The sequence below is a fragment of the Odontesthes bonariensis genome, chromosome 10 (genome assembly GCF_027942865.1).
Source record: "Odontesthes bonariensis isolate fOdoBon6 chromosome 10, fOdoBon6.hap1, whole genome shotgun sequence".
NCBI lineage: Eukaryota > Metazoa > Chordata > Actinopteri > Atheriniformes > Atherinopsidae > Odontesthes > Odontesthes bonariensis.
The window spans coordinates 978647-1003470 of NC_134515.1; the positions used below are offsets into that span (position 1 = coordinate 978647).

Below are 24824 nucleotides of genomic sequence, written 5' to 3' on the forward strand. Positions count from 1 at the left end.
TTTGCGTTCAGTTTGAGTTCAGTTTGAGTTCAGTTTGACTTCAGTTTGACTTCAGTTTGCGTTCAGTTTGACTTCAGTTTGACTTCAGTTTGACTTCAGTTTGACTTCAGTTTGCGTTCAGTTTGAGTTCAGTTTGAGTTCAGTTTGACTTCAGTTTGCGTTCAGTTTGAGTTCAGTTTGAGTTCAGTTTGACTTCAGTTTGACTTCAGTTTGCGTTCAGTTTGAGTTCAGTTTGAGTTCAGTTTGACTTCAGTTTGACTTCAGTTTGCGTTCAGTTTGAGTTCAGTTTGAGTTCAGTTTGACTTCAGTTTGAGTTCAGTTTGAGTTCAGTTTGACTTCAGTTTGAGTTCAGTTTGAGTTCAGTTTGAGTTCAGTTTGACTTCAGTTTGACTTCAGTTTGCGTTCAGTTTGAGTTCAGTTTGAGTTCAGTTTGAGTTCAGTTTGAGTTCAGTTTGACTTCAGTTTGAGTTCAGTTTGCGTTCAGTTTGAGTTCAGTTTGAGTTCAGTTTGAGTTCAGTTTGACTTCAGTTTGAGTTCAGTTTGCGTTCAGTTTGAGTTCAGTTTGAGTTCAGTTTGAGTTCAGTTTGACTTCAGTTTGAGTTCAGTTTGACTTCAGTTTGAGTTCAGTTTGAGTTCAGTTTGACTTCAGTTTGAGTTCAGTTTGAGTTCAGTTTGACTTCAGTTTGACTTCAGTTTGACTTCAGTTTGACTTCAGTTTGACTTCAGTTTGAGTTCAGTTTGACGTCAGTTTGACTTCAGTTTGACTTCAGTTTGACTTCAGTTTGAGTTCAGTTTGAGTTCAGTTTGACTTCAGTTTGCGTTCAGTTTGAGTTCAGTTTGAGTTCAGTTTGAGTTCAGTTTGCGTTCAGTTTGAGTTCAGTTTGAGTTCAGTTTGACTTCAGTTTGACTTCAGTTTGAGTTCAGTTTGACTTCAGTTTGCGTTCAGTTTGAGTTCAGTTTGAGTTCAGTTTGACTTCAGTTTGACTTCAGTTTGAGTTCAGTTTGAGTTCAGTTTGAGTTCAGTTTGAGTTCAGTTTGCGTTCAGTTTGAGTTCAGTTTGAGTTCAGTTTGAGTTCAGTTTGAGTTCAGTTTGAGTTCAGTTTGCGTTCAGTTTGACTTCAGTTTGAGTTCAGTTTGAGTTCAGTTTGAGTTCAGTTTGCGTTCAGTGTGAGTTCAGTTTGAGTTCAGTTTGAGTTCAGTTTGAGATCAGTTTGAGTTCAGTTTGACTTCAGTTTGCGTTCAGTTTGAGTTCAGTTTGACTTCAGTTTGACTTCAGTTTGAGTTCAGTTTGAGTTCAGTTTGACTTCAGTTTGACTTCAGTTTGCGTTCAGTTTGAGTTCAGTTTGAGTTCAGTTTGAGTTCAGTTTGACTTCAGTTTGACTTCAGTTTGAGTTCAGTTTGACTTCAGTTTGAGTTCAGTTTGACTTCAGTTTGACTTCAGTTTGACTTCAGTTTGAGTTCAGTTTGACTTCAGTTTGACTTCAGTTTGAGTTCAGTTTGACTTCAGTTTGCGTTCAGTTTGACTTCAGTTTGACTTCAGTTTGCGTTCAGTTTGAGTTCAGTTTGAGTTCAGTTTGAGTTCAGTTTGACTTCAGTTTGCGTTCAGTTTGAGTTCAGTTTGAGTTCAGTTTGAGTTCAGTTTGACTTCAGTTTGAGTTCAGTTTGAGTTCAGTTTGAGTTCAGTTTGAGTTCAGTTTGAGTTCAGTTTGACCTCAGTTTGAGTTCAGTTTGAGTTCAGTTTGACTTCAGTTTGACTTCAGTTTGCGTTCAGTTTGAGTTCAGTTTGAGTTCAGTTTGACTTCAGTTTGACTTCAGTTTGACTTCAGTTTGAGTTCAGTTTGACTTCAGTTTGACTTCAGTTTGCGTTCAGTTTGAGTTCAGTTTGAGTTCAGTTTGACTTCAGTTTGACTTCAGTTTGAGTTCAGTTTGAGTTCAGTTTGACTTCAGTTTGACTTCAGTTTGACTTCAGTTTGAGTTCAGTTTGACTTCAGTTTGAGTTCAGTTTGACTTCAGTTTGACTTCAGTTTGAGTTCAGTTTGACTTCAGTTTGAGTTCAGTTTGAGTTCAGTTTGAGTTCAGTTTGACTTCAGTTTGAGTTCAGTTTGACTTCAGTTTGACTTCAGTTTGACTTCAGTTTGAGTTCAGTTTGACGTCAGTTTGACGTCAGTTTGAGTTCAGTTTGAGTTCAGTTTGAGTTCAGTTTGAGTTCAGTTTGACTTCAGTTTGAGTTCAGTTTGCGTTCAGTTTGAGTTCAGTTTGACTTCAGTTTGACTTCAGTTTGCGTTCAGTTTGACTTCAGTTTGAGTTCAGTTTGAGTTCAGTTTGAGTTCAGTTTGAGTTCAGTTTGAGTTCAGTTTGACTTCAGTTTGAGTTCAGTTTGCGTTCAGTTTGAGTTCAGTTTGAGTTCAGTTTGAGTTCAGTTTGCGTTCAGTTTGCGTTCAGTTTGAGTTCAGTTTGAGTTCAGTTTGACTTCAGTTTGACTTCAGTTTGAGTTCAGTTTGACTTCAGTTTGAGTTCAGTTTGACTTCAGTTTGAGTTCAGTTTGAGTTCAGTTTGACTTCAGTTTGAGTTCAGTTTGAGTTCAGTTTGACTTCAGTTTTAGTTCAGTTTGACTTCAGTTTGACTTCAGTTTGAGTTCAGTTTGACTTCAGTTTGACTTCAGTTTGACTTCAGTTTGACTTCAGTTTGACTTCAGTTTGAGTTCAGTTTGACTTCAGTTTGACTTCAGTTTGACTTCAGTTTGACTTCAGTTTGACTTCAGTTTGACTTCAATTTGAGTTCAGTTTGACTTCAGTTTGACTTCAGTTTGACTTCAGTTTGACGTCAGTTTGAGTTCAGTTTGAGTTCAGTTTGACTTCAGTTTGAGTTCAGTTTGAGTTCAGTTTGAGTTTAGTTTGACTTCAGTTTGAGTTCAGTTTGACTTCAGTTTGAGTTCAGTTTGCGTTCAGTTTGAGTTCAGTTTGAGTTCAGTTTGAGTTCAGTTTGAGTTCAGTTTGCGTTCAGTTTGCGTTCAGTTTGACTTCAGTTTGACTTCAGTTTGAGTTCAGTTTGAGTTCAGTTTGACTTCAGTTTGACTTCAGTTTGAGTTCAGTTTGAGTTCAGTTTGACTTCAGTTTGACTTCAGTTTGCGTTCAGTTTGAGTTCAGTTTGAGTTCAGTTTGAGTTCAGTTTGCGTTCAGTTTGAGTTCAGTTTGAGTTCAGTTTGACTTCAGTTTGACTTCAGTTTGACTTCAGTTTGACTTCAGTTTGACTTCAGTTTGCGTTCAGTTTGAGTTCAGTTTGACTTCAGTTTGACTTCAGTTTGACTTCAGTTTGAGTTCAGTTTGACTTCAGTTTGACTTCAGTTTGAGTTCAGTTTGAGTTCAGTTTGACTTCAGTTTGACTTCAGTTTGAGTTCAGTTTGAGTTCAGTTTGCGTTCAGTTTGAGTTCAGTTTGAGTTCAGTTTGAGTTCAGTTTGACTTCAGTTTGAGTTCAGTTTGAGTTCAGTTTGACTTCAGTTTGACTTCAGTTTGACTTCAGTTTGAGTTCAGTTTGAGTTCAGTTTGACTTCAGTTTGACTTCAGTTTGACTTCAGTTTGAGTTCAGTTTGACTTCAGTTTGACTTCAGTTTGACTTCAGTTTGAGTTCAGTTTGACTTCAGTTTGACTTCAGTTTGAGTTCAGTTTGACTTCAGTTTGCGTTCAGTTTGAGTTCAGTTTGAGTTCAGTTTGAGTTCAGTTTGAGTTCAGTTTGCGTTCAGTTTGAGTTCAGTTTGAGTTCAGTTTGAGTTCAGTTTGAGTTCAGTTTGAGTTCAGTTTGAGTTCAGTTTGAGTTCAGTTTGCGTTCAGTTTGAGTTCAGTTTGAGTTCAGTTTGAGTTCAGTTTGCGTTCAGTTTGAGTTCAGTTTGAGTTCAGTTTGAGTTCAGTTTGAATTCAGTTTGACTTCAGTTTGAGTTCAGTTTGAGTTCAGTTTGACTTCAGTTTGACTTCAGTTTGCGTTCAGTTTGAGTTCAGTTTGACTTCAGTTTGACTTCAGTTTGAGTTCAGTTTGACTTCAGTTTGAGTTCAGTTTGACTTCAGTTTGACTTCAGTTTGACTTCAGTTTGAGTTCAGTTTGACTTCAGTTTGCGTTCAGTTTGACTTCAGTTTGAGTTCAGTTTGAGTTCAGTTTGACTTCAGTTTGACTTCAGTTTGCGTTCAGTTTGAGTTCAGTTTGAGTTCAGTTTGAGTTCAGTTTGCGTTCAGTTTGAGTTCAGTTTGAGTTCAGTTTGACTTCAGTTTGACTTCAGTTTGACTTCAGTTTGAGTTCAGTTTGAGTTCAGTTTGACTTCAGTTTGACTTCAGTTTGCGTTCAGTTTGAGTTCAGTTTGACTTCAGTTTGACTTCAGTTTGAGTTCAGTTTGAGTTCAGTTTGAGTTCAGTTTGACTTCAGTTTGAGTTCAGTTTGAGTTCAGTTTGACTTCAGTTTGACTTCAGTTTGCGTTCAGTTTGACTTCAGTTTGAGTTCAGTTTGAGTTCAGTTTGAGTTCAGTTTGAGTTCAGTTTGACTTCAGTTTGAGTTCAGTTTGACTTCAGTTTGAGTTCAGTTTGAGTTCAGTTTGAGTTCAGTTTGAGTTCAGTTTGACTTCAGTTTGACTTCAGTTTGAGTTCAGTTTGACTTCAGTTTGACTTCAGTTTGAGTTCAGTTTGACTTCAGTTTGAGTTCAGTTTGACTTCAGTTTGAGTTCAGTTTGACTTCAGTTTGACTTCAGTTTGAGTTCAGTTTGACTTCAGTTTGCGTTCAGTTTGAGTTCAGTTTGACTTCAGTTTGCGTTCAGTTTGACTTCAGTTTGCGTTCAGTTTGAGTTCAGTTTGCGTTCAGTTTGACTTCAGTTTGACTTCAGTTTGACTTCAGTTTGCGTTCAGTTTGAGTTCAGTTTGAGTTCAGTTTGACTTCAGTTTGACTTCAGTTTGACTTCAGTTTGAGTTCAGTTTGACTTCAGTTTGACTTCAGTTTGCGTTCAGTTTGAGTTCAGTTTGAGTTCAGTTTGAGTTCAGTTTGAGTTCAGTTTGACTTCAGTTTGCGTTCAGTTTGACTTCAGTTTGAGTTCAGTTTGAGTTCAGTTTGAGTTCAGTTTGAGTTCAGTTTGACTTCAGTTTGAGTTCAGTTTGAGTTCAGTTTGACTTCAGTTTGAGTTCAGTTTGAGTTCAGTTTGACTTCAGTTTGACTTCAGTTTGACTTCAGTTTGAGTTCAGTTTGACTTCAGTTTGACTTCAGTTTGAGTTCAGTTTGACTTCAGTTTGACTTCAGTTTGAGTTCAGTTTGAGTTCAGTTTGACTTCAGTTTGAGTTCAGTTTGACTTCAGTTTGACTTCAGTTTCAGTTCAGTTTCAGTTCAGTTTGAGTTCAGTTTGAGTTCAGTTTGACTTCAGTTTGAGTTCAGTTTGAGTTCAGTTTGAGTTCAGTTTGACTTCAGTTTGACTTCAGTTTGAGTTCAGTTTGAGTTCAGTTTCAGTTCAGTTTGAGTTCAGTTTGAGTTCAGTTTGAGTTCAGTTTCAGTTCAGTTTGAGTTCAGTTTGAGTTCAGTTTGAGTTCAGTTTGACTTCAGTTTGAGTTCAGTTTGAGTTCAGTTTGACTTCAGTTTGACTTCAGTTTGACTTCAGTTTGAGTTCAGTTTGACTTCAGTTTGACTTCAGTTTGAGTTCAGTTTGAGTTCAGTTTGACTTCAGTTTGAGTTCAGTTTGAGTTCAGTTTGAGTTCAGTTTGAGTTCAGTTTGACTTCAGTTTGAGTTCAGTTTGAGTTCAGTTTGAGTTCAGTTTGAGTTCAGTTTGACTTCAGTTTGAGTTCAGTTTGAGTTCAGTTTGACTTCAGTTTGACTTCAGTTTGACTTCAGTTTAGTTCAGTTTGACTTCAGTTTGAGTTCAGTTTGAGTTCAGTTTGAGTTCAGTTTGAGTTCAGTTTGACTTCAGTTTGAGTTCAGTTTGAGTTCAGTTTGACTTCAGTTTGAGTTCAGTTTGACTTCAGTTTCAGTTCAGTTTCAGTTCAGTTTGAGTTCAGTTTGAGTTCAGTTTGAGTTCAGTTTTACTTCAGTTTGACTTCAGTTTGACTTCAGTTTGACTTCAGTTTGAGTTCAGTTTGAGTTCAGTTTGACTTCAGTTTGACTTCAGTTTGAGTTCAGTTTGAGTTCAGTTTGACTTCAGTTTGACTTCAGTTTGACTTCAGTTTGAGTTCAGTTTGAGTTCAGTTTGACTTCAGTTTGACTTCAGTTTGACTTCAGTTTGAGTTCAGTTTGAGTTCAGTTTGAGTTCAGTTTGAGTTCAGTTTGACTTCAGTTTGAGTTCAGTTTGAGTTCAGTTTGACTTCAGTTTGACTTCAGTTTGACTTCAGTTTGAGTTCAGTTTGACTTCAGTTTGAGTTCAGTTTGACTTCAGTTTGACTTCAGTTTGACTTCAGTTTTACTTCAGTTTGACTTCAGTTTGACTTCAGTTTGACTTCAGTTTGACTTCAGTTTGAGTTCAGTTTGACTTCAGTTTGACTTCAGTTTGACTTCAGTTTGAGTTCAGTTTGAGTTCAGTTTGACTTCAGTTTGAGTTCAGTTTGAGTTCAGTTTGAGTTCAGTTTGAGTTCAGTTTGACTTCAGTTTGAGTTCAGTTTGAGTTCAGTTTGAGTTCAGTTTGAGTTCAGTTTGACTTCAGTTTGAGTTCAGTTTGAGTTCAGTTTGACTTCAGTTTGACTTCAGTTTGACTTCAGTTTAGTTCAGTTTGACTTCAGTTTGAGTTCAGTTTGAGTTCAGTTTGAGTTCAGTTTGAGTTCAGTTTGACTTCAGTTTGAGTTCAGTTTGAGTTCAGTTTGACTTCAGTTTGAGTTCAGTTTGACTTCAGTTTCAGTTCAGTTTCAGTTCAGTTTGAGTTCAGTTTGAGTTCAGTTTGAGTTCAGTTTTACTTCAGTTTGACTTCAGTTTGACTTCAGTTTGACTTCAGTTTGAGTTCAGTTTGAGTTCAGTTTGACTTCAGTTTGACTTCAGTTTGAGTTCAGTTTGAGTTCAGTTTGACTTCAGTTTGACTTCAGTTTGACTTCAGTTTGAGTTCAGTTTGAGTTCAGTTTGACTTCAGTTTGACTTCAGTTTGACTTCAGTTTGAGTTCAGTTTGAGTTCAGTTTGAGTTCAGTTTGAGTTCAGTTTGACTTCAGTTTGAGTTCAGTTTGAGTTCAGTTTGACTTCAGTTTGACTTCAGTTTGACTTCAGTTTGAGTTCAGTTTGACTTCAGTTTGAGTTCAGTTTGACTTCAGTTTGACTTCAGTTTGACTTCAGTTTTACTTCAGTTTGACTTCAGTTTGACTTCAGTTTGACTTCAGTTTGACTTCAGTTTGAGTTCAGTTTGACTTCAGTTTGACTTCAGTTTGACTTCAGTTTTACTTCAGTGTGAGGAACAGAGCAGGTTTCAGCCCCTGGATGCAGCTGGGGTGGTTGGAGGTTGATCAGTACTTCTGAGGACCTTTCACTGAACTCCATCAGGGTTCTTCAGCTTTGCCAAACATCCTGTCTCAGGTTCTCAGGTCTTTACATCGGCTCCCGGTCAGATGCAGAATAGATTTTAAAGTTCTGCTGCTACAAATCACTGAAATCAGCCCCAACTGGAAGCACTTTTAAATCCAGGTTAAAAACATTTCTCTTTCCGTGTGCTTATGGTTGAGTTTATATTTTTCTTTTTCCCTCTTTGATTGCTTTTAACTGTGTTTTCATGTTTATTCTCTTTAAGTTGCTTGTTTTCATGCTGCTTTATGCTTTTCTTTTAAAAAGGATGAAATGCGCTGTATAAATATATAAATAAAGATAACATGATCATAAGATCCTGAAGTGAACTTTTTCTGTTTTTTAAACTGCTGGGACATCATCTTTCAGTCATTTTGTGTTAATTTGTGGCAGCTTTGGGTTTCTCTGCAGTTATTTTACAGCTTTGCTGTTTTTTTCTGTATTTCTGACCCTGATCAGGAACAAACATCTGACAGTTTACTGCCTTCTGAAACGGGGATGTGGCCTCCTGACTCAGTGCGCCACACTCTGAGAGTTGCTGTTGGTTCTGAAACATGATGAATCACATCATGGAGTTTGGTTTTTCTCCCAAAAGGAGTCGAACACAGTCCCAGAGTGTCCTCACAGGATGAGTTAAAGGGATAGTTCGTGATTGTGATACGAAGGGAGAGAAAATAGGGCCAAGAGATTGTGAGCTCTGACTTTTTCCTGGAGAACCATTTTGTGATGCAAATGTATTACTCTGTTGAACGCATATTGTTCTGAGAAGCAAAACGCTTTATTTTTTAAACCCCAGCCAACTAGCCGGACTACCTTCATCAACACCAAAACGAGGCTGGAACTCTGCTCACAGGACGCAGCAGGGGGTAAGAAGATGTTCAGAAATGATGCTGCTGATATGGGATGTTACACAGCTTCATGTCAGAAGAGGGGAACTGTCCCTTTAAAGAGGCGAACTGTCCCTTTAAAGAGGCGAACTGTCCCTTTAAGAGGCGAACTGTCCCTTTAAGAGACGAACTGTCCCTTTAAAGAGGCGAACTGTCCCTTTAAGAGGCGAACTGTCCCTTTAAGAGACGAACTGTCCCTTTAAAGAGGCGAACTGTCCCTTTAAACTGGAAGCGTCCTCACAGGATGAGTTAAACTGGAATACACACGGATAAAAACACACCGCTGATGTCACCCTGAATACCCTCCTCATCATCACACAGGCTCCTCCCCCTGGGGGCGGGGCTTCTGTCACTTCCTGGTGCCCCCCCCACACACACTGTAACACGCACACACACTGTAACACGCACACACACTGTAACACGCACACACACTGTACCGCGCACACACACTGTACCCGCGCGCATTTATCAGGATGCGCTTCGCTTTTCTCTGTGTAGTAAAGCTCCATTAAGCTGCTGCTGTACCTGCAGGCACCGCACGTACGCGCGCGCACACACGCGCGCAAACATTTCAGAAGAGAAGAAAGACGTCCGCGCACAGAAACAGGCGCGCGCGTTCCCCGTTTTGTCTTCAGCGTGCGCGTCTCTGCGTGTGGTCTCTTCCACCTTTCAGCGCTTTGCATCTTTTACCTGCAGTGGACCACCGCGCACGGCCTCCTGTGCACGCGCACCCCGGCGCACGCACGCACGCCGCCGCAGCAGCAGAGCGCGGCAGCGGCAGCGGCGGAGGGAGGATCGATCCGCTGAAAGCCCGGAGAGGATCCGCCGCGGAGGGAGACGCGTCGCGCGCGGGGCTGCCACACACGGACGGCACGCGGCTGGAATTATGAAGGTAACGTGCAGCTTTCTCCTGCTTTAATTGCCCCTGTTTGTGGGGGCATCACGGCGCACGCGCGCGCTCGTGGGCTCTCCTGCAGGTGGAAACGGCGCCGTCAGCAGATTCCGATCCGACACATGCAGCCCGCAGCCCGGCCAGAGGGGCGGCGGAGGGTCGCTGCTGCTCGCTGGTCCTGCACCGGGGGTGCGCGCGGGTGCCACCGTGTTCAGTGGCTGCTTTGGGTTCAGTGTGAGAGGACCGGGTTACACTGCGCGCGCGCGCGCTTGTGTTTAAGGCAAGGCATCTTTATTTATACAGCGCATTTCATACCACAGGCAACTCAGTGTGCTTTCCATATTTCCATACATGGTGTCCAGCAGCTGGATGTGAGAGGAGCTCTTTGTCTGCTGTGGTGGAGGAGGTGGTGCGTTCAGGTGTCAGGAGGTGGTGCGTTCAGGTGTGGGATGAGAACACCTGAGCTGCTGCTGAGGTCATGTGACCCTCAGGAAACTCTTTCCAGCAGAACCAGCAAACATTCAGCACTGCAGTCTGTCCTCATCGGGGGAACAACGCGCTCAGATCCCACCCAACTGAGGAATCCTGGAGGATGGATGGATCCACAGCTGGATGGATCCACAGCCGGATGGGTCCACAGCTGGATGGGTCCACAGCTGGATGGGTCCACAGCTGGATGGGTCCACAGCTGGATGGGTCCACAGCCGGATGGGTCCACAGCTGAATGGGTCCACAGCTGGATGGATCCACAGCCGGATGGGTCCACAGCTGGATGGGTCCACAGCTGGATGGGTCCACAGCCGGATGGATCCACAGCTGGATGGATTCACAGCTGGATGGATCCACAGCCGGATGGGTCCACAGACGGATGGATCCACAGCTGGATGGATCCACAGCTGGATGGATTCACAGCTGGATGGATCCACAGCCGGATGGGTCCACAGACGGATGGATCCACAGCTGGATGGATCCACAGCTGGATGGATCCACAGCTGGATGGATCCACAGCCGGATGGATCCACAGCTGGATGGATGAAGATGTGTGTGTTTCAGGAACTCTGCAGCAGCTGAATCTTCAGTGATTTCACACATATTTGATGGTGTGTTTGATGGGAAATGGATTGATCAGTGGACTGTTTAATTGATTAATTGATTAATTGATCAGGACTGCAGGTGTTGTAACCTGGGCTGAAGCTGAAGGCTGGTGTCAGTCTGAGGAAGTTATTGATCACATGTTGTACTTCAGAGAGAACTTTGTTTGGTTGGAGCTGCTGATGACTGATACTCACCCTGTGATTCAGTTTAATGAAGCAGTGCAGCTGCAGAAACTTGAATTTCTCTGGTTGGTCCAGAAGAAAATAAAAACACAACAGCAGTCGTGTTTTCACGTCAGATTTAGCAGAGTTGAATATGAATGTGAAACTTTCACCAACACACATAACAGAACTCCTCTCCTCACTCTCGCTGTGCTAACGTTACATTATCGGCATGTTTCTGATAAAGATGGAGGTCTCCCAGTACAACTGTTTAATGAGGTTAATGTATCCAAAGTGTTTAAACGCAGTAATTATGCATTACTGCGAGTTACGCTGTGTACGTCTCCGGCTTGGTCCATCACTGTTGATGAGGAAGCTTTGTTTGCTAGTATCTGCTGCTAGCTTACAGCTACAGCATCTGCTGCTAGCTTACAGATACAGCTACTGCTGCTAGCTTACAGCTACAGCATCTGCTGCTAGCTTACAGCTACAGCATCTGCTGCTAGCTTACAGCTACAGCAGCTGCTGCTAGCTTACAGCTACAGCATCTGCTGCTAGCTTACAGCATCTGCTGCTAGCTTACAGCTATAGCATCTGCTGCTACTGTTGAATGTCATGATGTCACGATGGCGTCTGAGCTACAAATAAATGGAAGTAAAGGTCTGCAGCGCCCTCCTAACGGGACCCGGGTGATAAAAGGAACATACCCCCCCCCCTTTAGTTCACTGAGCTGCACCGGCTTCCTGTCGATGCTAATGCTAACATTAGCATCTGCCTCAGCGCTCTCATACAGACCCGTGTTACCCCTCTTTTGCCCCCCCCCTTTAACTAACCTAAACACAGATGTGCACAGATGCCTCTTGATGTTTTAACTGTTTGTTGTTCTTTAAAATACACTCCATGGTTAATTCTCCTTCTAACTTGTAAGTCACTTTAGATCATCTGTTAAAGCGTAAATATGAACTTAAATGATAAGTGAACTATTTTATCTTAGTAAAGAAAAGTTTAACTCATACTGTGTGACTGTGTTCGACTCCTTTTGGGACACAGGGTTCCACAGGGTTCAGTGCTGGGCCCTCTTTTATTTTCTTTGTATCTTCTCCCACTGGGTTCCATTCTCAGGAAGCACGGCATTTTATTCCACTGTTATGCTGATGACAGCCAGATTTATGTACCCCTTAAAAAGGCTGATTCATACTCCCCCAAGACACTGTTAAACTGTTTAGAGGATGTCAAGGCCTGGATGGCTTTAAACTTTTTTAATTTAAATGAAAAAAAGACTGAAGTAATGGTTTTTGGTGGCACCTCTGTGACCCCCTCAGTCGATCTGGCACAGTATGCCAAACCCATACTCAATGATCTGGGGGTAAAAGTAGACTCGGATCTGAAGTTCGACAGCCAGATTAAAGCTGTGGTGAAAATAAAACCTTTTCTGCACAGACAGCACCTTGAAGCAGTGATTCACGCCTTTGTGACCACACGGCTGGATTACTGCAACGCACCGTAAATACGGGGGTCAGTGGTCCTCCATCGCACGTCTCCAACTTGTACAAAACGCAGCTGCGCGTCTTTTAACTGGCACAAGAAAGTTTGGGCACATTTCACCGATTTTAGCCTCATTCCACTGGCTATCTGTCCATTTTAGAATTTATTTTAAAATTCTTTTATTTGCTTTTAAATCCCTAAATGGTCTTGCCCCAGTGTACCTCTCTGAACTCCTGCAGCCCTACACACCCAGCCCATCCCTCAGGTCAGCTGACCAGCTGCTCCTGAGGGTTCCCAGAACTCAGCTGGAGCTCAGAGCGGACCGAATGAATTTAACTGCCCCTGCACATGAGACAGGCCTCCTCACTGTCTCATTTTAAAGCTCTTCTTAAAACGCACCTCCTTTCCTTGGCTTTTAATGCCACGTAGGCTGTTGAGTTTATGTACACAGATAATGTATTTGGGGTGGGGTGGACAGTCTATTCATTTATTATGTTTTATTGTATTTATTTTATTGTACAGCACTTTGGAAACCTTTCTGTTTATTTAAACTGTGCTTTATAAATAAAGTGGATTGAATTGGATTGAAAAACAAAACTTCATGATGTGATTCATCATGTTTCAGAACAAACATCACTGAATGAGTCATGAGTCCAAATCCCCCGTTTTATAAAGCAGTGAACTGACGAGAAAGTTTCCTTTGTGCTGGAGTCTCAGAAACATGTGAACCTGTTTGTTGTTCTGTAGAAAACACTCTTTAGATGGTTAACTCTCTGTTTAAGCTGTTTATCTGTGCTGGTGAACGAGGTCCTTTATGACCTAACATGAGTGGTTATCCAACGCCGAGCAGATGTTTGAGGTGTTGTCTCAGGTGAATGTTTAACCTGCATTCCAACAGCTGACAGATCCCTCTGAGCCCGGGAACCACAGGTCCACCACAGGTCCACCACAGGTCCACCACAGGTTCACCACAGGTTCACCACAGGTTCACCACAGGTCCACCACAGGTCCACCACAGGTCCACCACAGGTTCACCACAGGTCCACCACAGGTCCACCACAGGTCTACCACAGGTCCACCACAGGTCCACCACAGGTCCACCACAGGTTCACCACAGGTCCACCACAGGTCCACCACAGGTCCACCACAGGTTCACCACAGGTCCACCACAGGTCCACCACAGGTTCACCACAGGTCCACCACAGGTCCACCACAGGTTCACTACAGGTCCACCACAGGTTCACCACAGGTCCACCACAGGTTCACCACAGGTCCACCACAGGTTCACCACAGGTCCACCACAGGTCCACCACAGGTTCACCACAGGTCCACCACAGGTCCACCACAGGTCCACCACAGGTCCACCACAGGTTCACCACAGGTCCACCACAGGTCCACCACAGGTCCACCACAGGTCCACCACAGGTCCACCACAGGTTGCTTCCCCAGCTGCTAAACCTGCTGCTGGAGAGAACAGAGTTTTATTCTGATAACAGGTTAAATGTTCAGGAGCTGATCGTGTGGCTCTGAGCAGGAAACCAGAAGGAAAAGGCAGTAAAATGTTGGTGTTTGTTTTTCTAGAAGGTTGACTAAAACAACACATTTCAGTAGCAAAGCCCCCCCCATCAATATGCATTTACTAGGGACCGCGGCCACTGTCTAATGCAATCCAATGCTTATGCAATAAATTCTATTATGCGTTGGGGCAGGCGTTTTGGGCGAAGGGCAGTTATCAGAACGGAATTCCAGGGGGACCGTTATTAGAACGGCTCTGTCCGAATGCAGCTATTTCCTGGGAATCTGGTTTTGGCGCCTGAGGTTGCGGTCCCACCAGAGAAACCCCTGCAGGCCCCTCCCCTTCAAAGCAGATGGTCGTGGGTTTAGCCGTGTCCTTTATGTTCTGACCCGGCTCGTTGGCTGCAACACAAAATGGAGACGAGTCAGAAAGGCTTCAGGCTAGGGATGGGAATTGATAAGATTTTTACGATTCCAATTCCATTTTCGATTCTGCTTAACGATTCGGTTCTTTGTCGGTTCCCTTATCGATTCTCATTTGGAGAAAAAGGACAACAAACCGGTCGATTAGCATCAACTTTGTTTAGTTTAGAAGTAACACGAGTCATGACCTCACAAACCCAACAACGGTGAGGTCCACATTGGTCTATCCTGGCCTGGGTAATTGAACTCTTCCTGCTCTGGTGAAAGGAGAAGCTGGAGGTAGAGGTGAACTGGGGGTAGCACCACCAGCCTCTGGCTCTGAGCCAGTCAGGCTCTGTCTCTCATGATTTCATCTAAATGTAATGCCTGAGAAGGCATTCATTTAACCTTAACCGTTACTAACAGCAGCTTTTACAATCAGGCAAATGGAGCTAACATGATAGGCAGTGTTTGTTAGTTAGTTACCTGCAGTGTTAGCCGAGGACATGCTAATGTTGCTAACGTTACTAACAGCTGGTTTTACAATCAGGCAAATGGTGCTAACATGATAGGCAGTGTTTGTTAGTTACCTGCAGTGTTAGCCGAGGACATGCTAACGTTGCTAACGTTGCTGGGTTCAGATTCACCAACGTTAGTCCGGAGCAGATCGAAAACGCGACATTCATTCATAGTTATTGCATGTTGGTAGTATTTCCTCCCTTTGGTGAAATATTCACTTTGCAAGTTGCCCTGTTGTCGTCTTTTTTAGGGATGTGTTACCAAACTTTCGAGCGTTTGTACCGCTTGGGCGCCATGTTTACTGTTGGCTGCTGGCTGCGCTGGACGCCATTCCCGCCCGCTGGAATCGATAAGGGAATCGTTTGCAAAATCGCCAAAACGATTCCAAGGAATTGAAACACTGGGAACCGGTTCTCAACAAGAACCGGTTTTCGATTCCCATCCCTAGTCCAGGTGGAGGTGAACTTCCTCTTCCGCTGGTGGCGGTCTGGTCCGGTTCAGCTGCAACTACCTGCTCCCTGGACCTGACGGATCAGACGGAGGTCCACGCCGCTCTGGTTCTGAGACAGCCGGTGCTTTTGTATGTCGGACCTTTAAATGCTGCAACACTAACACGTCCGGGTCACGTGACCTGCACCATGTGACCTGCACGCTGGTGGCGGTGACGACAAACTGACCCGACATAATGAGGATTTCTGCTGGTCACATGATGCGGGTCACTGAGGTCCAGACGTGGTTCCTGCATGATGAGTTCTGACGGGCGGAAAGAACGGGGCCAAAGATAAGCGACTGATGGAGGCGGTTACCATGGTTACGCACATGCAGATTACATCATTCTGACTGGATGATGAGCTGAAGCATGAAGGCAGATGAGTAACGTCTGAACCGAGGAGGCGTGTGGAGTCATGTTGTCAGCCATCAGAGACGAAGATCAGAGCCCCGAGCGGCGGCGTCTGCTGACTAAACGCTCGCTTTGAAGGCGCTCGTTAACTTCAGACCGTTTCCTTGAATGACTTCAGATCTTTGATGTCAAAGACTACAACTCCCAGGGGAGAGAGTGTGTGTCTGAGGAGAAAACTGAGGAGAAAACTGAGGAGGCGGAGGGGAACACTTTACTCACTCAGCGGGGTCACATGGCACCGAAAGGATCGGATTATTGGCTAGATTACAATCAGACTGAGTTATTAAGTGCATGTAGACACCTTAATCTGACTAAGAACTGGATCGGATGGGATTCAGACCCCGAGATAACTGGGTTGAAAGTCACTCTAAACCTGCTTGTAGATGCTGAAGCACGTGGTGAATCAGACTTTGCGTTCTGCGCATGCTCCAGATGTTTTCCCGGGGTCGTGACCCGGAAGTCAAAGGAGACGATATTCCTGTTGTTGTCGCCGTCAGAAAGAAACAAACAACGCGATGGAGATTGCTCCGTTGGGCAACTATAGCTGTTGTAGCGTTTCTACACGTGGAAATGAATTAATATGCTGGATATTAATAAAAGAAGAAGGAGAACCACCTTTGTTTTTATGAGTCTGAAAGGAAGACTGTTTAAAGTTATAACGAAAATCTCCACTGAAGCTCAGTTCTGTCTGAAGGGAAATCCGACACCTACACTGGAAAAAATGCCCCTCCAAAAATAAGTAAAAAAAACAACAAATAAAAGACGTTTTTGCTTGAAATAAGCAGAAAAAATCTGCCAATGGAACTAGTGAAAATCGGCTTGTCAAGATTTCTTGAAATAAAATGTGAAATTTGGGACTTTTGAGTTGGGTGGATGGAACTTCGGTTTTCTGGGACGTGTGAATAAGCCCTCCTCATTTCGTCTCAAATTTAGAATTTTTAGCTGAGCATCATCAAACCAATGAACCGACTCCTGATTTCACATATTTCTACTTTTGATTTGATTATGACGCTGAGAGCTGTGTTTGGGTTTGACTTTGAGTTAATGAGCGATGTTCTCTGTAACATGTCTTCATGTCAGAACCGGTTTGGAGCCTCGTTAGAGGCTGAAATGTCCAGCCGATCACACCACGAAGAAGAGAAACAAGGCGAATGAGGCCACAGGCAAGAGGCCGTCCTCCCGTCTCCACGCTGCGACGATGTGGCTGACCCACATATGACACACTGAAGTCAAGTCCACTCACACTGTGAACCACTAATGTTCCAGCAGAGTTAGCTAAAGACTGTGGATGAAATATATCTGAGGCTAATGTTCCAGCAGAGTTAGCTAAAGACTGTGGATGAACTCTATCTGAGGCTAATGTTCCAGCAGAGTTAGCTAAAGACTGTGGATAAACTCTATCTGAGACTAATGTTCCAGCAGAGTTAGCTAAAGACTGTAAATGAACTCTATCTGAGGCTAATGTTCCAGCAGAGTTAGCTAAAGACTGTGGATGAACTCTATCTGAGGCTAATGTTCCAGCAGAGTTAGCTAAAGACTGTGGATAAACTCTATCTGAGGCTAATGTTCCAGCAGAGTTAGCTAAAGACTGTGGATGAACTCTATCTGAGGCTAATGTTCCAGCAGAGTTAGCTAAAGACTGTGGATAAACTCTATCTGAGACTAATGTTCCAGCAGAGTTAGCTAAAGACTGTAAATGAACTCTATCTGAGGCTAATGTTCCAGCAGAGTTAGCTAAAGACTGTGGATGAACTCTATCTGAGGCTAATGTTCCAGCAGTTAGCTACAGACTGTGGATGAACTCTATCTGAGGCTAAGGTTCCAACAGCTTAGCTAATGAAGATGACGTACACCAGCTTCTAAGGAGTTATTGCTGTTATTTTCTCCTTTAGCAGCAGCTAACGCTAACAGCTTAGCTAATGAAGGTGACGTACACCAGCTTCTAAGGAGTTATTGCTGTTATTTTCTCCTTTAGCAGCAGCTAACGCTAACAGCTTAGCTAATGAAGATGACGTACACCAGCTTCTAAGGAGTTATTGCTGTTATTTTCTCCTTCAGCAGCAGCTAACGCTAACAGCTTAGCTAATGAAGGTGACGTACACCAGCTTCTAAGGAGTTATTGCTGTTATTTTCTGAAAGATGAACATTATTGTTCCCCCATTACTTTGTTAGCTGAAGCTTTCACCTCAGCTGTTCTTTATTCTTTAGTCGCGGGTTATGGTTAGGGCTGAGTGAGGGTTATGGTTAGGGTTAGTCCTGAGTGAGGGTTAAGCCCCATACACACATGTCGCTGCTATTTACTCGCTCAGCGAGTGAAGTCAATAGAATGTCTATGTGTTCACGCGAGGCGAGGAGGCGAGTAGGCGAGGAGAGTACAAGCGAGTACAAGCGATGCGATGTGGGCGGATTCCGAGATGAACATATTTCAACTTCGAGCGACGCGAGTAAAGCGAGTAAAAGCGAGTAGCCAATTAAAATGCAGAATACAGATTATTGACAGGTGACGTTCCCCCAGTGTTCTCCAAACAGTGGCCACCCAACTTCTACACACCAAGTCAGCAAAAGCACCCAAGCGAGTGGCGAGTAGGCGAGTGAGCGAGTAGCGAGTAAATAGCAGCGACGTGTGTGTATGGGGCTTTAGGGTTAGGGTTGGGGCTGAGTGAGGGTTATGGTTAGGGTTAGGGCAGAGTTTGGGTTATGGTTAGGGCTGAGTGAGGGTTAGGGTTAGGGCTGAGTGAGGGTTATGGTTATGGTTAGGGCTGAGTGAGGGTTAGGGTTAGGGCTGAGTGAGGGTTATGGTTATGGTTAGGGCTGAGTGAGGGTTAGGGTTAGGGCTGAGTGAGGGTTATGGTTAGGGCTGAGTGAGGGTTAGGGTTAGGGCTGAGTGAGGGTTATGGTTAAGGTTGAGTGAGGGTTAGCGTTAGGGCCGAGTGAGGGTTATGGTTAGGGTTAGGGCTGAGTGAGGGTTATGGTTAGGGTTAGGGCTGAGAGGGTTACGGTTAGGGTTAGGGCAGAGTGAGGGTTAGGGTTAGGGCAGAGTGAGGGTTATGGTTAGGGTTAGGGCTGAGTGAGGGTTATGGTTAGGGTTAGGGCTGAGAGGGTTACGGTTAGGGTTAGGGCAGAGTGAGGGTTAGGGTTAGGGCAGAGTGAGGGTTATGGTTATGGTTAGGGCTGAGAGGGTTACGGTTAGGGTTAGGGCAGAGTGAGGGTTATGGTTAGGGCTGAGTTAGGGTTAGGGCGGAGAGGGTTACGGTTAGGGTTAGGGGTTAGGGCAGAGTGAGGGTTAGGGTTAGGGCAGAGTGAGGGTTAGGGTTAGGGCAGAGTGAGGGTTAGGGTTGGGGCTGAGTGAGGGTTATGGTTAGGGTTGGGGCTGAGTGAGGGTTAGGGTTAGGGCTGAGTGAGGGTTAGGGTTAGGGTTGGGGCTGAGTGAGGGTTAGGGTTAGGGCAGAGTGAGGGTTAGGGTTAGGGCAGAGTGAGGGTTAGGGTTAGGGCAGAGTGAGGGTTAGGGTTAGGGCAGAGTGAGGGTTACGGTTAGGGTTAGGGCTGAGTGAGGGTTATGGTTAGGGTTGGGGCTGAGTGAGGGTTATGGTTAGGGTTGGGGCTGAATGAGGGTTATCGTTAGGTTTAGGGCTGAGTGAGGGTTATCGTTAGGGTTAGGGCTGAGTGAGGGTTATCGTTAGGGTTAGGGCAGAGTGAGGGTTAGGGTTAGGGTTAGGGCTGAGTGAGGGTTATGGTTAGGGCTGAGTGAGGGTTATGGTTAGGGTTGGGGCTGAATGAGGGTTACGGTTAGGGTTAGGGCTGAGTGAGGGTTAGGGTTAGGGTTAGGGCTGAGTGAGGGTTATGGTTAGGGCTGAGTGAGGGTTAGGGTTAGGGCTGAGTGAGGGTTATGGTTAGGGTTGGGGCTGAATCAGGGTTACGGTTAGGGTTAGGGCTGAAAGAGGGTTATGGTTAGGGTTGAGTGAGGGTTATGGTTAGGGCTGAGTGAGGGTTATGGTTAGGGCTGAGTGAGGGTTATGGTTAGGGTTAGGGCTGAGTGAGGGTTATGGTTAGGGTTGGGGCTGAATGAGGGTTACGGTTAGGGTTAGGGCTGAGTGAGGGTTATGGTTATGGTTAGGGCTGAGTGAGGGTTAGGGTTAGGGTTGGGGCTGAGTGAGGGTTATGGTTAGGGTTGGGGCTGAATGAGGGTTATCGTTAGGTTTATGGCTGAGTGAGGGTTATCGTTAGGGTTAGGGCTGAGTGAGGGTTATCGTTAGGGTTAGGGCAGAGTGAGGGTTAGGGTTAGGGCTGAGTGAGGGTTATGGTTAGGGCTGAGTGAGGGTTATGGTTAGGGTTGGGGCTGAATGAGGGTTACGGTTAGGGTTAGGGCTGAGTGAGGGTTATGGTTATGGTTAGGGCTGAGTGAGGGTTAGGGTTAGGGTTGGGGCTGAGTGAGGGTTATGGTTAGGGTTGGGGCTGAATGAGGGTTATCGTTAGGTTTATGGCTGAGTGAGGGTTATCGTTAGGGTTAGGGCTGAGTGAGGGTTATCGTTAGGGTTAGGGCAGAGTGAGGGTTAGGGTTAGGGCTGAGTGAGGGTTATGGTTAGGGCTGAGTGAGGGTTATGGTTAGGGTTGGGGCTGAATGAGGGTTACGGTTAGGGTTAGGGCTGAGTGAGGGTTATGGTTAGGGTTGGGGCTGAATGAGGGTTACGGTTAGGGTTAGGGCTGAGTGAGGGTTAGGGTTAGGGTTAGGGCTGAGTGAGGGTTATGGTTAGGGCTGAGTGAGGGTTAGGGTTAGGGCTGAGTGAGGGTTATGGTTAGGGTTGGGGCTGAATCAGGGTTACGGTTAGGGTTAGGGCTGAAAGAGGGTTATGGTTATGGTTAGGGCTGAGTGAGGGTTATGGTTAGGGCTGAGTGAGGGTTATGGTTAGGGTTAGGGCTGAGTGAGGGTTATGGTTAGGGTTGGGGCTGAATGAGGGTTACGGTTAGGGTTAGGGCTGAGTGAGGGTTATGGTTAGGGTTAGGGCTGAGTGAGGGTTATGGTTAGGGTTAGGGCTGAGTGAAGGATATGGTTAGGGTTAGGGATGAGTGAGGGTTATGGTTAGGGTTAGGGCTGAGTGAAGGTTATGGTTAGGGTTAGGGCAAAGTGAGGGTTATGGTTAGGGTTGGGGCTGAGTGAGGGTTATGGTTAGGGTTAGGGCTGAGTGAGGGTTATCGTTAGGGTTATCGTTAGGGTTAGAGCAGAGTGAGGGTTAGGGTTAGGGTTAGGGCAGAGTGAGGGTTAGTGTTAGGGCTGAGTGAGGGTTATGGTTAGGGTTAGGGTTAGGGTTAGGGTTATCGTTAGGGTTAGAGCAGAGTGAGGGTTAGGGTTAGGGTTAGGGCAGAGTGAGGGTTAGGGTTAGGGCAGAGTGAGGGTTAGGGTTAGGGCTGAGTGAGGGTTATGGTTAGGGTTAGGGCTGAGTGAGGGTTATGGTTAGGGCTGAGTGAGGGTTAGGGTTAGGGTTAGGGTTAGGGTTAGGGCAGAGTGAGGGTTAGGGTTAGGGCAGAGTGAGGGTTAGGGTTAGGGCTGAGTGAGGGTTATGGTTAGGGTTAGGGCTGAGTGAGGGTTATGGTTAGGGTTGGGGCTGAGTGAGGGTTATGGTTAGGGTTAGGGCTGAGTGAGGGTTATGGTTAGGGTTGGGGCTGAGTGAGGGTTATGGTTAGGGTTGGGGCTGAGTGAGGGTTATGGTTAGGGTTAGGGCTGAGTGAGGGTTACGGTTAGGGTTGGGGCAGAGTGAGGGTTAGGGTTAGGGCTGAGTGAGGGTTATGGTTAGGGTTGGGGCTGAGTGAGGGTTATGGTTAGGGTTAGGGCTGAGTGAGGGTTATGGTTAGGGTTGGGGCTGAGTGAGGGTTATGGTTAGGGTTAGGGCTGAGTGAGGGTTATGGTTAGGGTTGGGGCTGAGTGAGGGTTATGGTTAGGGTTAGGGCAGAGTGAGGGTTAGGGTTGGGGCTGAGTGAGGGTTATGGTTAGGGTTAGGGCTGAGTGAGGGTTATCGTTAGGGTTTCTGTACGCCATGGAAAAGAAAAAAAACCTTGCTCCCTTTCTTCCTTGTTACCTCCCCTACTTCTTTGCTGTCTTCTTCACTTCCTTGTTACCTCCCCTACTTCTTTGCTACCTTCTTCACTTCCTTGTTACCTCCCCTACTTCCTTGCTGTCTTCTTCACTTACTTGTTACTTCCCCTACTTCCTTGCTGTCTTCTTCACTTACTTGTTACTTCCCCTACTTCCTTGCTACCTTCTTCACTTCCTTGTTACCTCCCCAACTTTCTTGCTACCTTCCTCCCTTCCTTGGTAACTTCTCTACCTCCTTACTGCCTTCTTCCCTTCCTTGTTACCTTCCCTACCTCCTTGCTGCCTTCTTCCCTTCCTTGTTACCTTCCCTACCTCCTTACTCTCGCTGAGGAGTTAAAGCTTCTTCTCAGTTTGGGGAGGCTTCCTTCTGAGGAGACTCTTGTTACCTTGTTTCCTTCTGTCTTTCGTGAACAACTCTATTATATAACTGTCATCCAGAGCGTCAGATGCATGAGCCAATCAGAGGGGGCGGAGTTGCCCCTCACCTGTTTACTTAAAAACACACATTCCTGCAAACAGTCCACTCCCTGAACACACACACACACACACACACACACACCTCTGACCTTTGACCGGCCTTATCACTAACCCGAGTGACAGAGAGAAAGTGAACAGGAAGTGAGACCTCAGGACAGAGAGAGGAACATGGCAGCCGAACACACACTGACCCACGGCGTTCATCTGTAGAGGTAACACACACACACACACACACACTCACACACACACACACACACTGACCCACGGCGTTCATCTGTAGAGGTAATACACACACACACACACACACACACACACACTCACAGAGAGGGAGACGGGCGAGCTAGCGTTAATGATGTGTTCATGATGATGATGTCATACTGCGCCGATTATCACCGCACGACCCGACGCACATCAGAGTACGGGGAGGCATCTTCAGTGTGTGTGTGTGTGTGTGCACGTGTGTGTGTGTGTGTGTGTGTGTCAGAGGGAAACTACTCCGTGCGCTGAATCAATGAACCACTGAAACGCGTGGAGAAACGAAGCTGAACCACGAATGAAAATCTTCATCCTCGCTGTCTTCTTTACCTCCTTCCTTCCATCCTAGTCTCCTCGCTGCCTTCTTTACCTCCTTCCTTCCATCCTAGTCTCCTCGCTGCCTTCTTTACCTCCTTCCTTCCATCCTAGTCTCCTCGCTGCCTTCTTTACCTCCTTCCTTCCTAATCTCCTCGCTGCCTTCTTTACCTCCTTCCTTCCATCCTAGTGTCCTCGCTGCCTTCTTTACCTCCTTCCATCCTAGTCTCCTCGCTGCCTTCTTTACCTCCTTCCTTCCATCCTAGTGTCCTCGCTGCCTTCTTTACCTCCTTCCATCCTAGTCTCCTAGCTGCCTTCTTTACCTCCTTCCTTCCATCCTAGTCTCCTCGCTGCCTTCTTTACCTCCTTCCTTCCATCCTAGTCTCCTAGCTAACTTCTTTACCTCCTTCCTTCCATCCTAGTCTCCTCGCTGCCTTCTTTACCTCCTTCCTTCCATCCTAGTCTCCTCGCTGCCTTCTTTACCTCCTTCCTTCCATCCTAGTCTCCTAGCTAACTTCTTTACCTCCTTCCTTCCATCCTAGTCTCCTCGCTACCTTCTTTACCTCCTTCCTTCCCTCCTAATCTCCTAGTTGCCTTCTTTACCTCCTTCCTTCCTTCCTAATCTCCAAGCTGCCTTCTTTACCTCTTTCCTTCCTTCCTAATCTCCTAGTTGCCTTCTTTGCCTCCTTCCTTCCATCCTAGTCTCCTCGCTGCCTTCTTTACCTCCTTCCTTCCTTCCTAATCTCCTAGCTGCCTTCTTTACCTCCTTCCTTCCTTCCTAATCTCCTAGTGGCCTTCTTTACCTCCTTCCTTCCTAATCTCCTCAATGCCTTCTTCATCTCCTTGAACCTCTTTCTTACCTCTTTTACCACCTTGTTTCCTTCTCTAGCTCCCTTCTTTGCACCCTTACTACCTTTCATCATGTCACCTCTGATCCATCTGATCCATCCTCTAACCCTAACCCCGCTGTTAGTTATAAACCCCGCTGTGGGTTATAAACCCCGCTGTTAGTTATAAACCCCGCTGTGGGTTATAAACCCTGCTGTTGGTTATAAACCCTGCTGTTGGTTATAAACCCTGCTGTTGGTTATAAACTCTGCTGTTAGTTGTAAACTCTGCTGTCGGTTATAAACCCTGCTGTTGGTTAAAAACCCTGCTGTTGTTTATAAACCCTGCTGTTAGTTATAAACCCTGCTGTTGGTTATAAACCCTGCTGTTAGTTATAAACCCTGCTGTTGGTTATAAACCCTGCTGTTGGTTATACACCCTGCTGTTAGTTGTAAACCCCGCTGTGGGTTATAAACCCTGCTGTTAGTTATAAACCCTGCTGTTGGTAAATAAACCCTGCTGTTAGTTATAAACCCTGCTGTTAGTTGTAAACTCTGCTGTTGGTTATAAACCCTGCTGTTGGTTAAAAACCCTGCTGTTGTTTATAAACCCTGCTGTTAGTTATAAACCCTGCTGTTGGTTATAAACCCTGCTGTTGGTTATACACCCTGCTGTTAGTTATAAACCCTGCTGTTGGTTATAAACCCTGCTGTTGGTTATAAACCCTGCTGTTGGTCTATAAACCCTGCTGTTGGTTATAAACCCTGCTGTTGGTTATAAACCCTGCTGTTGGTAAATAAACCCTGCTGTTGGTTATAAACCCTGCTGTTGGTAAATAAACCCTGCTGTTGGTTATAAACCCTGCTGTTGGTAAATAAACCCTGCTGTTGGTTATAGACCCTGCTGTTGGTAAATAAACCCTGCTGTTGGTTATAAACCCTGCTGTTGGTAAATAAACCCTGCTGTTGGTTATAGACCCTGCTGTTGGTAAATAAACCCTGCTGTTGGTTATAGACCCTGCTGTTGGTAAATAAACCCTGCTGTTGGTTATAAACACTGCTGTTGGTTATAAACCCTGCTGTTTGTTATAAACCCTGCTGTTGGTTATAAACCCTGCTGTTGGTTATAAACCCTGCTGTTGGTTATAAACCCTGCTGTTGGTTATAAACACTGCTGTTGGTTATAAACCCAGCTGTTGGTTATAAACCCCGCTGTGGGTTATAAACTCCGCTGTTGGTTATAAACCCCGCTGTTGGTTATAAACTCTGCTGTTGGTTATAAACCCAGCTGTCGGTTATAAACCCCGCTGTTGGTTATAAACCCCGCTGTGGGTTATAAACTCCGCTGTTGGTTATAAACCCCGCTGTTGGTTATAAACCCCGCTGTTGGTTATAAACCCTGCTGTTGGTTATAAACCCTGCTGTTGGTTATAAACCCTCCTGTTGGTTATAAACCCCGCTGTTGGTTATAAACCCCGCTGTTGGTTATAAACCCCGCTGTTGGTTATAAACCC

The 24824-nt window shown here is 45.2% G+C and overlaps 1 protein-coding gene across 2 annotated transcripts in view; it reads left to right on the plus strand.

The window, feature by feature from the left end:
• Positions 1–9126: 9126 nt before the first annotated feature.
• Positions 9127–24824, plus strand: part of magixa (MAGI family member, X-linked a) — a 98669-nt gene continuing 82971 nt past the window's right edge. For both annotated transcript variants that reach the window (XM_075475883.1, XM_075475882.1), the window contains exon 1: positions 9127–9270. The gene's annotated coding sequence lies outside the window, so the exon portion shown is untranslated. The remainder of the gene's footprint in view (positions 9271–24824) is intronic.